Consider the following 16,961-nt stretch of genomic DNA (forward strand, 5'->3'; position numbering starts at 1 on the left):
AATATTATTACTATAGAATTATCATAGACCCTGGAAATTCTGCTTTACATTTCAGGATATTAAACCAGTTGTGCTGTAATGATTCTTTGGAAGAAATAGAGACAGCCATGCATTTAGGAAGTGATTAGGGAGCTGCATAAAGACTAACCTGATTTTAGACTACTATGCATATTTACATATTGTTCAAAAGGTGTATGGTCCTGGTGCCATTGTATATTGTTACACTAAGGTCACTTCTACATTGCTAGATTTTGTACTAAATGCAACATATAAAGAGAGACACTGCCAAGTTATAGTACATACAGAGGAAGATGACCAAAGTAATCAACAATCATTTAGTAAATAGATACACTGTTGTAGGCACTGGGGATATAAATGCAAAGAATGAAATGATCCGTACTCTTATTAATTTTAGTGATAACGAGAGTCCTTGAAAAGTGGAATACAAAGGTTCATTGAAAGAAGCACGGAATATCTTAGTTGAGTAACATTTCTGGAATCTTCTAGCTTAACATCCACCTAAGACAATATCCCCTGTAAAACATTTTTGAGATGCTAGCAACTACTGCTTGAAGACCACCAGTAATGTGAAACACACTGCCTTCTAAAGCATCCTATTCTTCACTGGACAGCTTTAACAATTATGTTTTTTCTTATACTTATCCAAAGTCTACACCTCTGGAACATCTACTTGCTGCTTCTAGTTCTGCCTCCTGGAGTGAAGCAGAATGGGTGTACTTCCTCTTCCACAAGAAAATCTGTCAAATACTTGTAAGCAGTTTTACTGCCCCATCTAAATTTTTCTCCTATTATCTAAATATATCCAGTTTTTTGAACTTCCATTTCTTACTATTGATATATATATACATATACATATAAATGTATATATGTATATGTATATGTATATATCTATTGCACTTGAAATTCATTAAAATCTCCAGGTATTTTTCATACAATTTTTCTCTAATATAGACTTCACTGCTGCATTTAATTTTTCTGAACTCAAGCACAAGACCTTTATATTATCCTAATTAAATTTTATTCTAAAAGATATAGCTTATCTTTTTTCTTAAGAAATTTCTTTTGGGTCATATCCCTGTCATTCAGCATGATATCTATCTTTCATAGCTTTATGTCATCTACAAAGTTGATAAGCATAACTAGATCCAAGTAGCTGACCAAAAAAAGGCTGAATAGCACTAGGCAAAAGATGAATTATTGTACATTAAAATAAAGACTTCCCTTCAGGCTAATACTGAATTCAGATAATACTAATTCAGATAATCCATTATCATTGTTGTATTCACTCTGAATAGGGTCTTCTTGACTTCCAAGTCAAGTCCATTTCTTTTTAAAAGATCCATTTGTCACCCTTAGCATTCACCACCTGCCAAAATTCATTCTGAGTCTTAGAGCTCATTATTCTTACACAAGGACCATGCCACTCTAGATTTATTCATCCTCAGTTTCCTACCTTGCTTCCCTTTTTTATGCTTGTTTTTTATAGATATGATTAGGTCAGTGACTAACCTATGTATTCACCATGGCCCCTTTATCCAATTTTCCCTTTTCTTCCTCAGCAGAATCACTTGTGATTGTCTTTTCAGAATTTAATTTTTTGAACTTTTCATATATCTATGGAAAAAGTGAGCTGAATTCCTTTGTAGAATTTTAGTCAATGATCTACTTATTCTTTAGGGGAAGGACTTTTGGGAGCTACTCTTCTCAACCCTGGGGTATATGTCAGATATCAAACTTCCATTTCCTTCTCTATACTTAACTTTGTCAGGAGGCTGTCCCTTTCCCCAATGGATCTCATCATCTAAATAGCAGCTAGTACTTCTTCCTTCTTAGTCGGAATTGAATAGAGAATAGCTATTCCTCATATTGCATTTTTTTTTACCTTTTAAAGCATGAAGTGGTTATTATAGGAAGTTAATAATTTATTAATTTGCCTGATTTTGGCAGATAATAAGCTCCAGAAGATATGCAGATACTTCATGTCCTCATCACTAATATAGCATACCTTTATGGTTCTTTGGTGATCTATTTCTTGAAGGCATCTGTCGCTTCTTTGTGCCTAAGTCATTTTTATCACAGCATCACTTCTCTTTTTTTCTTCTCTTTTTCTAGTCCTCAATGCTCTCTTCCATCTTTCCCCTATAATCCTCCTCTTATTTTTGTATTTCCTCAAATAAATATCTTCTTATAGAAATTATTATATCGCTCCTCTTTTGCAGTCTATTCTTTTTCATGTGGCTAATAGTAATTCATATTCCATACAGTACAATTCAATTCAAATGAACAAGCATTGTTAAAGTAGCCATTTTGTTCTAGGTACTATGATTGGGACTAGAAATACGCAATTTTCTCTTCAAGGTGCTTCAATTCTGTTGGAGGAAACAAAACGCACACAAAGAAGTAAATTAAAAATATGTACAAAGAATATACAAAGAGGTGTTACTAGAGTAGTGAAGTAGCATGCTCAGGGGATAGCACTGGTATTTAGGGAATCCCCAAAGACTTCCTGGTGGTAGTGACACATGAGATGAGCTTTGAAGAAAGCTAGGGATGTTATGAGGAGGAGACAATGAAGCATCATGTATCATTCTCTCTTCTCTCCAATCTGTCCTCTATATAGCTGCCAAATTGAAGTTCCTAAAGCACAGGTCTGACTATATCTCTTCTCTTCTCCTCCTAATGGTCTGGATGCTTGTTCTCAGTTTTTGATCATCATTTGTGTCTTGTATCCTAACTGGTGAAGCATACCAAGGTTCTGTCCTGAGCTCTCTTTTATTCTCTTTATATTCTGTCTTAGTGATCTTAGCACATTCCACAAATTCAAACATCATCTCTATGTAGATGACTCCCAGATCTACATATGTAGACTTGACTCTCTCTCCTAAGTTCCAGTCTTACATTAGCAACTGCTTAGTGAACATTTCACCTGGATGTTTCAAAGACATCTCATACTCAACCTGTCTAAAGAAGAACTCATATTTTGGCCCAAAGACAACATTCTTCATTTTGCTAATTCTGTCAGTGGTACCATCATTTTTCTAGAAACCCATGTTTGCAAACTCAGAATTGTCTGTAACCTCCAAGATAGCTCTGTTATCTATCACATTCTCTGTAAGCACATACTTACAACCCTTGTTCAGTCTCTCATTGCTATTTATTTCTTCTATTGCAATAGCCCCCTAACTAATCTTTCTGTCTCCAGTTTCTCCCCTCTCCAATCCATAGCCAACATAGCTGCCAAAGTCACAGTCCTAAAGCAGAGTTCTGCCACTGTCACCCCCCTCCTCAAGAAGTTCCCATGATTCCCTGTTGCCTAGAGGGTCAAATAAAGAATACTCAATTTGACATTTAAATCCATCCATAATCTGGTTCCATTCTATCTCCCAAGGCCTCTTATACGTTATTACCCTTTACGTTCTCTTTAGTTCTCCTAAAACTGTCAACTTGCTGTTCCCCATACACATCATTCTTTTTCAGTTTTTACATTTATATGTAAATATACAAACATAGGTATATGTAGATACACATATATACTGTATACATAATGGTCAAAGGTCCTATAAAATTATATTTCTTGTAGCTTTGGGGCAAGTAAAAAATCTGCCAACTCCTTTTTTAAGCCTCTCCAAGAAGCCATTATGCCATTTAACTGCAGCTTCCATATTACTTCTGGTTTCATTTACAGCAAAAATGTCAAGGTGGATATTATTCACTTTCTCCAGCAAGATGTCCATTCATTGGTGATTTACCAAGGATCTCACATTTAGAGTACCAATAATCAAATTGAGTTTTGCTGAGAGTCTAAAGACTATATTATCCTTGACTCCTCTCTGTCCTCTTCCCCACCACTCTACCATCATCACTTCACAAGCAGAAGGGGGCCACAAAGGATAGAGAGCAATCTTTTTATTTATTTAGTTAGTTTCATGGGTTTCCATAGCTGAAAAAATTAAAAATAGTTACTAGGTGACCAGCCTATGATTACCTAGGTCTTTTCCTAGGCCTATATTCAGAACCTTTCCAGCATGATGGAACCTACCAGACCTCATGTTCTGTTTGTATAGCCTTTGAGATTCCAGGATCATCTCCATGCCAGGAAGATACACCAGAGTAGAACTCTCCAGAGATATTTGTAAAAAGGCCACCATGAAAATAATTGCAGCTTGCACAACATTTGGTTGTTGAAGATAAAAGTGGAGAGATTCTATGAAGGAATTGATTAAAAAAAATTAAAATGTCATATACTCTAATATTTAGTGATTTAAATGCAAAGTTTGGGAAAGGTGAAGCTAGGGGAAAATGTATGGGGAAGTATAGTTCAGGGGGTAGAAATGAAAGACCAAAAGCTTGTAGATTATACTGTGGCCTCATGCCTCTTTATCATGAACACTTTCTTTAAAAAAAGAATTGACAATTACTGAACATGGCACACACTAAACAACACCACAAAGAACAAAACTGACTATATTTTAACACATGGGAAAAGACTTATTACTAATGTGAAAGTTATTCATGAGTTGGAGGAAAATAAAGTGTGGTTGAAGACATATATCATGGTGTCCACATCAAGGAGGGATCTCTGTGGAGCGTAAGGTCTTTCAGATGTTCCTGTTTGTAGATGATATTGTTTTGATTTCATCAAATCCAGATACACTGCTTAGATTCCTTGAAAACATCTGTAATCCCTTAAAGGAGTCTGACCTGTCCATCCACAAGATGAGAACAAATGAATAAACAATGTCTATTACCCAGATTTCAACATCCATCTGAATTAACCCCTTATAGAGCTGATTCAATAGAATCTGTATCTGGGGCACATAGTACAGATGGTATAGATGGACAGTGATCTAGTTTCAGAACTAAAAAAGGAGAGTGTGCTGAATTGCTTTTGGGAAATCATAAAGTACTTTTGTTGACTCCAAAGCTTCCATGATACCACAGATCCATCTTTCCAATCCAAACATTCTTGCATTATTGCTGTGTGGCAGTGAAGCCTAGAATATAAGATGAGCATCACAGAAAGAGTAATAGAATGGCTGCAACACATAACCAATGAGAAGCTTTGAGAAATAGCAATAAAGGATGTCAATAAGGAATTGCGGGATAGAAAAAGAAGATAGGCTGGTTACATGGAAAAAGTGAGGGATGAGAGGTAAATGGCCTCTGAAACTCTTGCAATTTTATGAGAGTAGGAAAAAGGCTCCCAGTATGTTGCAGATGTGGCAACATATTTGTAGCAAACTTTTGGAAGGACATGGACTAGAAGTACACAGGATGGGTAATGATGAAATCATAGATCCATTTGAGTATTTGGGTATATGTGCTTTACATATCTATCAATCTATCTATCTATCTATTTATATATATATATATAATTTCCTATGATAGTATGTAAACTCTTGGAAACTGTGAGACGGATTGATTAGTTTTTTTCTTTGTATTGTAGCATCAAGAAAATTGCCTCAATCACAATTGGTACTTAATAAATTCTTATTGATTGGCAGATTAAATGAAGAAGGACTGCTGCTCAGGACAAATGAATTTTCCTCATGGTCTTGGGACTAATATTAATTTGTTTGATGTGAATAATAACTATTCTTCTGTTTGTATCTCAGTTTCCCTCCTGAGTCCAATGGTACATCTTGCCATGCGGATACAACGAAGGATCATTCACCTATTTTTTTATGTGCCTGACCATTAGACTGCACTTCCTGAAGGAATGAACTATTTCTCCATCCAATAAAGAGTTCTGTGGTAGAATAAATCTACCCTTTCCTTCCTCTGTACCCTTCACAGCATTTAGTCTAAGGCTCTGAATATAGGGCGTGTTCAGTACATGTTGTTGCTGATTGATGAATAAGCTTTCTGATTTCTGTGCTTCCTAACTTTTGTTTTACAGAAAAGAATCCCTGCTTGATCTCAACAGTTTTCACACAAGCCTCTTCCTGAATCTGGGCTTCCTCATCTCTCCACGCTGCTGATAGACAGACCGAGGGATAAGGAGGGGGAAAGAACAAAGGTGCAGCTATTCCCATTAATCTTCTGTGGAGACAGAATTTAGGTCATAAAGGCTTTACAGGTCCAGCGTTCAGTTTATATTCTTGCCATTGAAAGATGTTTATCTTTCAAGGGATGCAGATGTTTGGATCTTTAGACACTTGAGGAAGGAGTGAGAGTGACAGTGGAGTAATGGAAGCTCACACGAAGTCTTCTTTATGGAGGGGATAATAGAGATATAGACAGTGGCTGGTAACTTCTCCAGCCTATTGGGACTGAGAGGCGTCTTTTCACCTTTTGGGAATTGAACACCACACCACCTTTGGCCAAGAGAATGATTTGGGGGAATTGGACTATAGTGAGTATGTTTGTCCTTGTTACCTTCTCTGGCCTGCTGTGCAAGCCACAGATTCTTCTATTTCTGCTGTATCTTACCACTTATTTTGTAACATTTATGGGTAACTTCCTTACCATCCTGAGCACCACAGCTAACTCTGCCATATATAACCTCTTGTACTTTTTCCTCAAGAATGTGTCCTAAAATGATAAATGTTGGAGAGGATGTGGGAAAATTAGGACACTAATGAACTCTTGGTGGAGATGTGAACTAATGTAACCATTCTGGAGAACAATTTGGAACTATGCATAAAGGACAATCAGACTGTACATATTCTTTGATCTAGCAATATCACCACTGGGTCTATATCCCAAAGAGATTTTTTTGAAAAAAAGAAAAGGACTTATATGTACAAAAATATTTATAGTAGCTATTTTTTGGGGGTGGGAATTGAGAGAATGTCCACCAATTGGGGAATGGCTGAACAAGTTGTGGTGTATAATTATAATGGAATATTATTGTACTATAAGAAATGACAAGCAGGATGATTTCAGAAAAACCTGGAAAGACTTACATGAATTTATGCAAAGTGAAGTGAGCAGAACTAGGAGAACACTGTACACAGTAACAGCAACGTTGTGAGATGATCAACTATGATTGACTTTGTTCTTCTTAGCAATGTAATGATCCAAGACAATTCCAAAAGACTCATGATGGAAAATGCAAACCACATCCAGAGAAAAAAATTTGATGGAGCCTGAATGTAGATTGAAGCATACTATTCTCATTTTTTTCATGTGTTTTTTTTCTTTGGTTTGTTTCTTCTTTCTCAGCATAACTTATATAGAAATGTTTTACATGATTGTACATATATAACCTATATCAAATTGTTTACCATGTTAGGGAGGGGGCAGGTGAGGGAGAGAGACAATTTGGTATTCAAAACATTTTTTACATGAATGTTAAAAATTGCCTTTGCATGTAATTGGGAAAAATAAAATATTATTAAAAAAAAGAATGTGTCCTCCCTGGCAGCTTCAGCCTGGTTGTTGTGCCCATGATGCTAGTCACCTTGAAACTAAAGATACAATTATCTCTTTTCTTGATTGTGCAACTCAGAAGGATTTTTTCCTTGGGATTGCTAGGTGCCATATCATGGCATATGACCACTGTGTAGCCATGTATGATCATTCACAGTATCTAGTCATCATGGAGAACAGAGCCTGTATCCAGCTGGATGCTGCCTCCTGATTTTCAAGGTTTGCTGTGACCAAAGCAGAGACAACTTGTATTTTCAGCTTCCCAATCTGTTTAGCTTCTAAATTCCAATACAACCAGGCCTCAAACCATCTTTCCAACTTTATTGTACATTACTCCCCCTTCTAAACTCACTGGTCCAGTCAAATGAGCCTTCTTTCTGTTACTTACATTTGGCATGGTACTCCACTCTCTATACCTTTGCACTGGTCATCCCTAAGCTTGGAATGTACTCTCTCTTTACCTCTCCCTTACAGAATCTCTCTTCCTTCAAATACAGTTTAACTACCACTCTCTACATGAAGCCTCTTTTGATTCTTGCAAATTGCTAGTGTCCTCCATCACAAACTACCTTGCATTTAACTATTGTGTATTAATTTATGTTTATTCTCTTTATATTTATTATGCATATGCTGTTATACATACTTGTTGTCTTTCCAATTATGTGAACTCTTTGGACACAGGAATTATTTTTTTCTTTGTAGTTGTATTCCCAAGCTTTGCTCAGTATTGGGCACATAGCAGATTTTTAATAAATATTGATTGATTAGTGGATTGAAATCACATTTTTGACATTTCCTAGCTAGGTGTGAGCACTGGCAAGTCACTAACCCTTTTTGTGCACAAGTTTTCTCATCTATAACATGGTAATATTAATATCTGTACTACCTACATCATAAGGTTGCTATGAGGCTCACATGTAATGAACTCTGTAAAGCATTGGGAAAACTTAAAAGCACTATATAAATATCGGTTGTGATCATTATCATTAGTAAAGAGCAGTGAAGTCTGGCAACTTACTGTGCCTCTGGTCTTTTCTGGGACCATAATCAATGAGTTGGAGGTTTGACTTTCCCTTATGTGTCCTAGAGGGAGGGAGGATTATTTCTTCACTGAAGCCACACGTGACGGCATGAGCAATGTCACATGAGAATAGAGCAATTGTAGCCCAGTAGACTATCTGGTAGTGTGATCACCAACCACTGGATGATTGCTGCATTCATGACTGTAATAGTAACCCAAATGACAGAGTAGTTAATGATGTTCTTTTCCAAGACTGCATGAATCAGATTGTTTGACTTGATCTTATTGAAATAAAGGATATTATTGTCTTGCTGATGCTTTTTCATCTGCAAAAAGGCATCTGTGAACATTCTCAAACTAACAAAAAACCAGGAAAGAGATGCAGGATGGAAGATCACACAATGTCGAAGACATAATTTTGTACCTAGATGAGTGAAAGGTACACAGTGAGAAAAGAACATTTCATTTGAAAACTAGCCTGTGAAAAAGTGATGGTTTTTGGATAATTTGTGGGTAGAAATTCCTGTAGTAGGGCAAGGTGGAGGAATCTAACCTGATCTCTGGGAACAAGTTTAATAAGTGATGGGATACAAACGTGCTCTACTAGCTCCCTGGAATCCAGCATAAAGATTGTACTACTCAGGCCTTATCTGAAAAGATCTATTTTTACTGGCTAGGCCATGTAATAGTTGATTATCTGACTTCTGTTTTATTGCCTTTTCTGAATAAATGAAGGCCTGTATCATACACCGCATTGTAGCCCTATTCAGCACTCCTAGATTTATCTAGATTTTGTCACATGGGATCCCAATGCCAGATGATAGTGAATTTTGAATTTTGCTTTCTGTGACAAAGGTAAAGCTAGAAATAGTTATGCATCCTCTTCTCTGAGATGAATCTTGTCAAGGCTGCATTAACAGAGATATAGTGCCCAGAGTGAGGAAGATGATTGAATAGCTAGTACTTGGGCAGACCAAATCAAGTAAATTTATGTCCAATTCTGGGCATCACTTTTAGGAAGGACATTGACAAAGTACAGAGTATTCAGAGAAAGATTGATAGGATGGTGAGAAAACTTGAAACCATATCACATGAGGGTTATTTGAAAGATACGAACATCTTTAGTTTGGAAAGAATTAGTGGACATGATTGTCGTTATTGTTGTTCAGTTGTTTCAGTTGTGTTAGACTCTTTGTGACCCCATTTGAGGTTTTCTTGGCAGAGATACTGGAGTGGTTTGCCATTTCCTTCTCCAGCTCATTTTACAGATGAGGAAATTGAGGCAAACAGGGTTAAGTGACTTGCCCAGCTAGTAAGTTTCTGAGGACAGATTTGAACTCAGGAGAGAGATTTTCCTGGATCTAGGCCCAGCACTCTATCCACTGCACCACCTAGATCCCCAGGGGACATTTTCGAATATTTGAATGGTTGTCATATGGAAGAGAGACTAGAACTGCGTCTTTTGTACTGGAGGGTGGGATTGTAACTCACTACATCTGTGCTTGTGGTAACTTCAGTTAGAAAGGGGAGACCACAGCAAATAGACTGACCCCAGGTGGAATTATTACAGGAATGTGGATGGTGCATTCCTCGGAGAGTCAGGCCTAAGCTTCTGTTAGAATTGGGAAACAAGTCTGATCCTGGAAGAAGGAGATCATGGGATGAGACCATGGGGCCAGAAGTCTAGAGGTGATTGTGCTACAGTGTGGGCTAAAAGAGGATTATGAAATGAATTGTGGACACAATGATTACAGATAAAGCACATGTCTTTCCTATGGGTGCCTGGAATGAAGCCCTGCCCACCCTACAATAGATTCATCAATCAAAAGGCAGAATTAGAACCAATGGATGGAAGCTGTAGTGAGATAAATTACAATTGTCTAAGGAAAATAATCTTCTTGGAAATCAACAACTGTTGGAAAATTGGAATGAGCTTCCTCATCAGGTATTAGGTCGCCAGTATTGGAAGGCTTTAAGCAGAAGCTAGATGATTACTTGTCAAGGATGTTGCAGACATCCAAACTATTGATTAAAATGCTGAATAGTACAGGGTTCATACTTTGGGTTAAAATAGCTTCAGTACTGGAATCTGCTGATTCTAATTCATTTTTCAAAATGTCCAAATATCACCACAACATCAAGGCAATAAAATTCCATTAGTTGATATGATTTGGGAACCTTTCAATTGACTTTTTTTCTTAGTAAAACAAACCTGCAACTCTGAAATATGGATTTCACAGGTTCTTTTCAAAAGTGATAAATCCATGTCAAAAAAAATATGAGGCTGCATACCTAGTCACTTACTTGCCTTTGTATATACCTAACCATGTGTCCACAGAGACTACAAGGAAGGGAAAAGAGAGGAGATTGAGAGTTTAGAGCTGAAGATGTAGAGTTGAAACAGCTATACAAAAATGTCTCCCTTTGATATCACTTGTGAATCACCCTGAAAAAAGCATAAAGCGCCAGGCCTACCTAATGAGGAGGAACCCTCTCTAGAGCATATTAAGTGCTCTAGACACTGTCTTAAACCATTGTCCATTATATCAAGACCATCCTCAAAGAATCAGGCCTTATTAGAAAGGCAAGTATTTGGAAGAACCAAGGAGACTTGCTGGTGGAAAGGGATAATTTGACTTACTTTTCCACACTTCTTCTTTCTCCCAACTCTTCTTGCTATATTAGTGGTCCTTTCGCAAGACTAAACTAAGCATTTTACTTTCTCTACAAGATCCCTGCTCTTTCTATGTCAACCAACTCATTCATTGGCTATTTCTCATTCATTTGTACTATGTTTCTCATCTGAATTCTCTTTACAACATTCGAAATGCTTTCCAGGTGAGAAAACTAGATTTAGGAAAGAGGAGAGCAAAAGAAAATAGGTTTGCTGAAAGAGGGAGAGTTTGATCATGTGATTTAGCATCTTCAGCTTTGTTCTTCATTGCAAGACTCCATATCTACCAAATTGCTATCCCAGTTTCCTTCCCATGATCCCTACAAATGACTTTCATATGAACTTTAATATGGACAAATCTAAAGTCTAATGTTTGGGTTCAAACAATTGGAGGGACAAGTAGATATGAGTTGAAAAGTTATTCATGAAAAGAGACTTTGGGTTTTACTGGATTGAAACCTCAGTATTACTAAACAATGTGATATGGAAAACAAGCACAAGTCCATAGCAGGAGAACATATTCTCTCACTTTACTATTTCTTGGGTAGACTATATTTGTAGTATTGTGCACAACTTGGGGGGACTACATTTAGGAAGTATATTAACAAGGTGGAATATTTTTAGAGGTAATTAGCCATGATGGAATATGGGCTTATACCAATGCTATATGAGGACATTTTGACAGATCTGAGAATATTTGGACTGGAGAAGAAACTTGTGGGAATAGAAAGGAAGTGATGGCTTCTATCAAGTATTTTAAGGGTTTTCATGTGGAAGAGAAATTATGCCTTTTTCAAACTCAATCTTAGCAGAACTAGGATCAATAGACAAAAACTACAGAAAAGCAAATTCTTGTTCAATCTTGGTAATGATTTTCTACAGTATCCAAAAGTGGAATTAATTGTTTCATGAGATAGTGAGTTCTCCATAATTGCATGAATTTAATAACTCATTGGAGATTCTGTAAAGAACATTTCTATCCAGATATAGATTGGACTAGATGTGTTATGAAGTATCATCAAACTGTGAGAACCTATGGTTCTATGAATTTGTTCTGTTCTTTTTCCTCACATCATATCAGAGAGATAAGGCAAGTTAGAGATTTATCTTCTTCTGGATCTACCTTTCTGATTTTATAGAGCCTTGATTCTGATCAAGCTAAGTTTAGATTAGTAGTAGGAAGAAGTGGGAAAGGGAGTGGTGAGAATTATTTCATGTAGGGGGCAAATCCAAGGCAGACCCAGAACCAGAACCCAGGATTTCTAATTTTCAGTAACTTTTCCTACACTGCCCTATCCTTTCTCCATCCTGTTTACCCACCAAGAAGAATTCCTTTTCATAATGTGGTTAGTAAGGACAATTAGATCTCATTTAGCTGAATTAATTGGGGGTACTTTCACCTGAGTGAATCTGAACAGCAGAATATTTGTAAAGTAAAGCAATTTATTGCTTTCTTTTTTTAACTTATGTCACCAACTTATTTTTAATTGTTATTGAGAGCTTTTGTTTTTATATCACTCTCATTTCCCATTGCATTCTACCATTCCTTTCCTCTGCCCAGAGAACTATTCATTAAAATGAAGAATAAAAAAAGAAGAGAGAACAATAGTCCAACAAAACTAACCAATATAAACCAGAAAGTCTGAGATTATATTCAGTGTTCCACACTTACAGTCCCCAATGTTGGAAAGAAACAGAAAGATATCTGCCTTCTTATATCTCTTCTTTCAGTCCAACTTGGGGAATGAGGAATAACAATTAATGAGAAGGTGATAAGGAGGTAGATAGAGATGCTTGTGGAGATTCTGAGGAGATTTTTCCAGGAAGTCTCAAGAGCTTTGAATGTTGATGGCACTGATTTATCTAATTTTATGTCAAAATATAATCACTTCCCTTTTGCTTGACATAAATGACCTACTTGTATTATTCATAAGCTCATTAGTCCTAATTTTGGTCTCACAAATAAAAGGGGTTTTCATGAGAGAGAGAGAAGAGGGTAGACAAAAGAGCTAGAGGAACAAAGATAGATAAAGACAAAGACAGGCAGAAAAAGGGAGATATGGAGAAACAGGCAGATATACAAAGAGATGGATTTTCTGAGACAACTGAATAACAGCTCAGCAAGAAAGGAAGGAGGAAATCCCAGAAGAAGTACATGTTTGTAAGAGAAAGATACTACCTTTATTGAAATTTATTGTTGTGTAATAGTGAATGTCAGAGGAAAATTGGGGAGCCTTGAGTGTGCATGATCTTCCTTTGTAGTTAGAAAGGAAGTGATAGGGAAGAGAATAGTGTCAAATAGCTCTTCACACTGGCCATGAGGTAATTGCATCGTAACAGTTTGAAGAGCTAGGAGTGTATTAGGGTAGGTGGGAAGCAGAGAAGGCTGAGGGTAACCAGGCATTTGTATGTAAAAGGAATTTGTGAGCTTCCTGTTTGGAACTCTAGGCAATCTGTCTATATCTGTATGTATCTGCATTCATTACTTAGCACAGTGCCTAGTATATAGTAGGTGCTTAATAAATGTTTATTGATTGTTTGATTTCATTTGCATAACATGCAAAGGGTTTTGAAGAATTTGTATAGCATCTCAGACATTACAAAGGGGAACGGGTAAGACTGCATAATTAAGAGACTGGGGTTAGATATATAGATGTAGGACTCATCTTCATAGATAATAGTTAGTCATTGATGATGAAATTACCAAGAAAGCATATATAGAGGGTAAAGTGGCATGGGTGGTCAGACTGAGGAAGATTTCTGTTAAATATAAGAAGCATTTTTTTTTTAACACTTAGAACTGCCCCTGAATACAATGGCTTACTGGTGTGATAGTTTACTGCTTATTATTGTGTTCAATGACCACCTATCAGTACAGCTTTTGATAGCTGGGTAGGAGATAGGACTTTGAAGATCCCTTCTAATACTAGGATTCTATGACTCTATAGGTTACAGTCTTGTACCCAACATTTGCAATTCTTTTAAGGAACCAAAAAACAAGATGAGGGACACCAACAAGACTTGGGGGACAGAATTCTTCCTTCTGGGACTTTCTGATGACCTTCAAACCCAACTCCTACTCTTCATATTCTTTCTGATAGTCTACTCAGTTACTGCACTTGGAAACCTGCTCCTTATCTCCCTAGTTCTGATTGACTCACAGCTCCATACATCCATGTACTTTTTCCTTTGCAACTTGTCTTTGGCTGACCTGTGCTTCTCTACTTGTATTGTTCCCCAAGCTCTTGCCCACATGTTGTCCAGGAGGAAGATTATTTCCTTCTTAGATTGTACAGCTCAGCTTATTTTCTCCCTCTTTTTAGGATGTACAGAGTGTGCACTGTTAGCTGTGATGTCTTATGACCAGTACTTGGCAATCTGGGATCCCATGCACTATCCTCTCATCTTGACATGGAGACTGTATGGCCACTTGGCCTTGGGTTGCTGGGCCAGTGGTATTCTAGTGATGTTGGTTGACAATACATTCACAACATGACTTCCCTACCAAGGAGTTAATAGAATCGCTCATTTCTTTTGTGAGTCCCCACCCCTCTTGACCTTGGAATCTGCAGACACCTGTAGCTCACAGATGGCCATTTTCCTCATGGGAGTGGTGATTCTTCTCATCCCCATGACTCTGATCCTGGATCCTGGCTCTATTATAGTGACTGTTGTAAGCATGAAGACAACCACAAGGAGACTCAAGGTATTCTACACCTGTGGCTCCCACCTCCTTGTGGTCATTATTTTTTATGGGGCAGCAATCATCAACTATATGACACCTAAATCCTCTAAGAAGCAGGGGAAACTGGTGTCTGTGTTCTATGCTGTGATAAACCACATGCTTAATCTCCTCATCTGTAGCCTGAGGAACAAGCATGTGAAGAGGGCACTCAAGAATGTAGCCAAAAGAGGAAACTCTTCAGATCCTGACTGTCTCACTGTCATTAAATATAGCATTGTCTCTTCACTCCAAGGGTTACTATATCCTTTCCTACCACATGAAAAAATAGCCTTTTAATTATGACTAACATGTGAATACATGTTTATATTGCTCTGTAGTGATACCTAGAATATTTATGTGTTGTATACTTGTAATATGTGTTAGGTATAGGGAGAGGCATGGCATGATGTGTCTATCATCTTAAAGAACTAGATGAGAACTTTGTTAATGTGTAGGATTTTAGAATAGAGTCTTATTAATGTGGAATTATTACAACAGAAAATTCTACTCTAGACTTTGGGAAACAACCAGGTATAGTATAATGATGCTTGGGAACAAAAAGAAAGGATCAGGCCTTTGGGAAGTTAGGGAGGAAATACACAAAAAAAACTGGCCTACTTTTAGATTACCTTGAGTAGAAATACAGTGTCAAAAATGCATAAGGTAATCATGCCTTTATATGCTATTATAGTAAGGCCACATCTGCAATGCTCTGTTCTATACCGGACACATTACTTTTTATTATTTTACCATTTGCTTACGTTTTTGAACCTACCTAATTTCTGAACATGTTATTCTACTTTTCTCTATAACATGAACTATTCCTTATAACCAAGATTTTGGAAGAAAAAGGAAAAAAGCAATGAAGCAAAATTAATTAAAAACAGCAATGATGTCTAGTATTCCATGTAGTATTCCACATTGATAATCAGTTTCTTTAAAGAAGAAAGGAAATTATTTGTTATATACTCTTTTTCTGAGGCATAACTAGAGAATTAACAATTGTACAACTGCATTTTTTTTGATCTTTCCATCTATGTCATTGATATTACTATGTATATTGTATTTTTCTTTCTCCTTGCTTCAATCCACATGATTTATGACTTCTTATGCTTCTCTGAATTTTACAATTTATTTTAATATTTTCAATTAAAATAATTTATTTTGTCTCTCTCCATTCTCAACCTCCTTATATTTATTGAAGATAAAATCTTTATATGATACTTCTGCAAACTTGTTACACTAAAAATGTAAGAAATAGGCAGAGCCCAGGTAATGGATTTGAGGCAGTTACCCAGCTGAAATCTCCCAACATTCCCCTCTAAAAACTTAAAAATGATGCCTCAAATCAAGTTTTGGAGTGGCAGAGCCAATAAAAGGTCAGAGGGAGACATTTTCCCAGCCTAAGACATCTTAGGGAGGGAGAGAATTTGGAACTGAAAATTTTAAAAATGAATGTTATATGTTTAAAAAAGTAAGAACTATCTGAATCAGAGTAAGAATAACTATTTCTCTTAGAACTCTGAACTCTTAGCTAACCTATAAAGTGTTCCACACGAAGGGGAAGCACCTTAAAGGCACCAAACCTTACAGAAAGTACTTAAATACAAGGTAGTTAGGGAGGAAGAGCACTAGAGGTTGGAAGGGGGTCTTTAAAAAGACTTATATATAATATAGTCTTTGAGCTATGTCTTGAAGACAAAGAACAAATCTAATGGATTGCAGACATGGTGACAGCTAGCACTATGGCACAAAGATACGAAGATAGAGTGCCATATGTGAGGAACAGAAAGAAAGCCAGTTCAACTGGATTGTAGAGTGTGGGAAGGACAGTCAGGTGTAACAAGGCTGGAAAAATGAGTTGCTATCATTGTTCTACACAATGTTTACTTCCATGTTGAGCCCCATTGACTACAGTCTGAGAACAGAAAGAAGAAGATACATGCCATTAGACCCTATGAAAGACCATCATCCCCCAGATACTATAATAAATTTGTTTGGAAAGGGAAGCAGGGGAAGGTTCAGGCACAGAAGCAAAAAGACAGGCTATATGTAGTAAATAAGGGTAGTGAGGTGGCACAGTGGATACAGCTTGGAATCAGAAAGATTCATCTTCATGTATTCAAATCCAAACTCAGACACTAACT

At 36.9% G+C, this 16,961-nt stretch overlaps 1 pseudogene; it reads left to right on the forward strand.

The window, feature by feature from the left end:
• Nucleotides 1-14,091: 14,091 nt before the first annotated feature.
• LOC114047200 lies at nt 14,092-15,111 on the forward strand (annotated as a pseudogene).
• Nucleotides 15,112-16,961: the final 1,850 nt, after the last annotated feature.

This window comes from Vombatus ursinus, unplaced genomic scaffold (assembly GCF_900497805.2).
Source record: "Vombatus ursinus unplaced genomic scaffold, bare-nosed wombat genome assembly UNPS02014786.1, whole genome shotgun sequence".
Classification (NCBI taxonomy): domain Eukaryota; kingdom Metazoa; phylum Chordata; class Mammalia; order Diprotodontia; family Vombatidae; genus Vombatus; species Vombatus ursinus.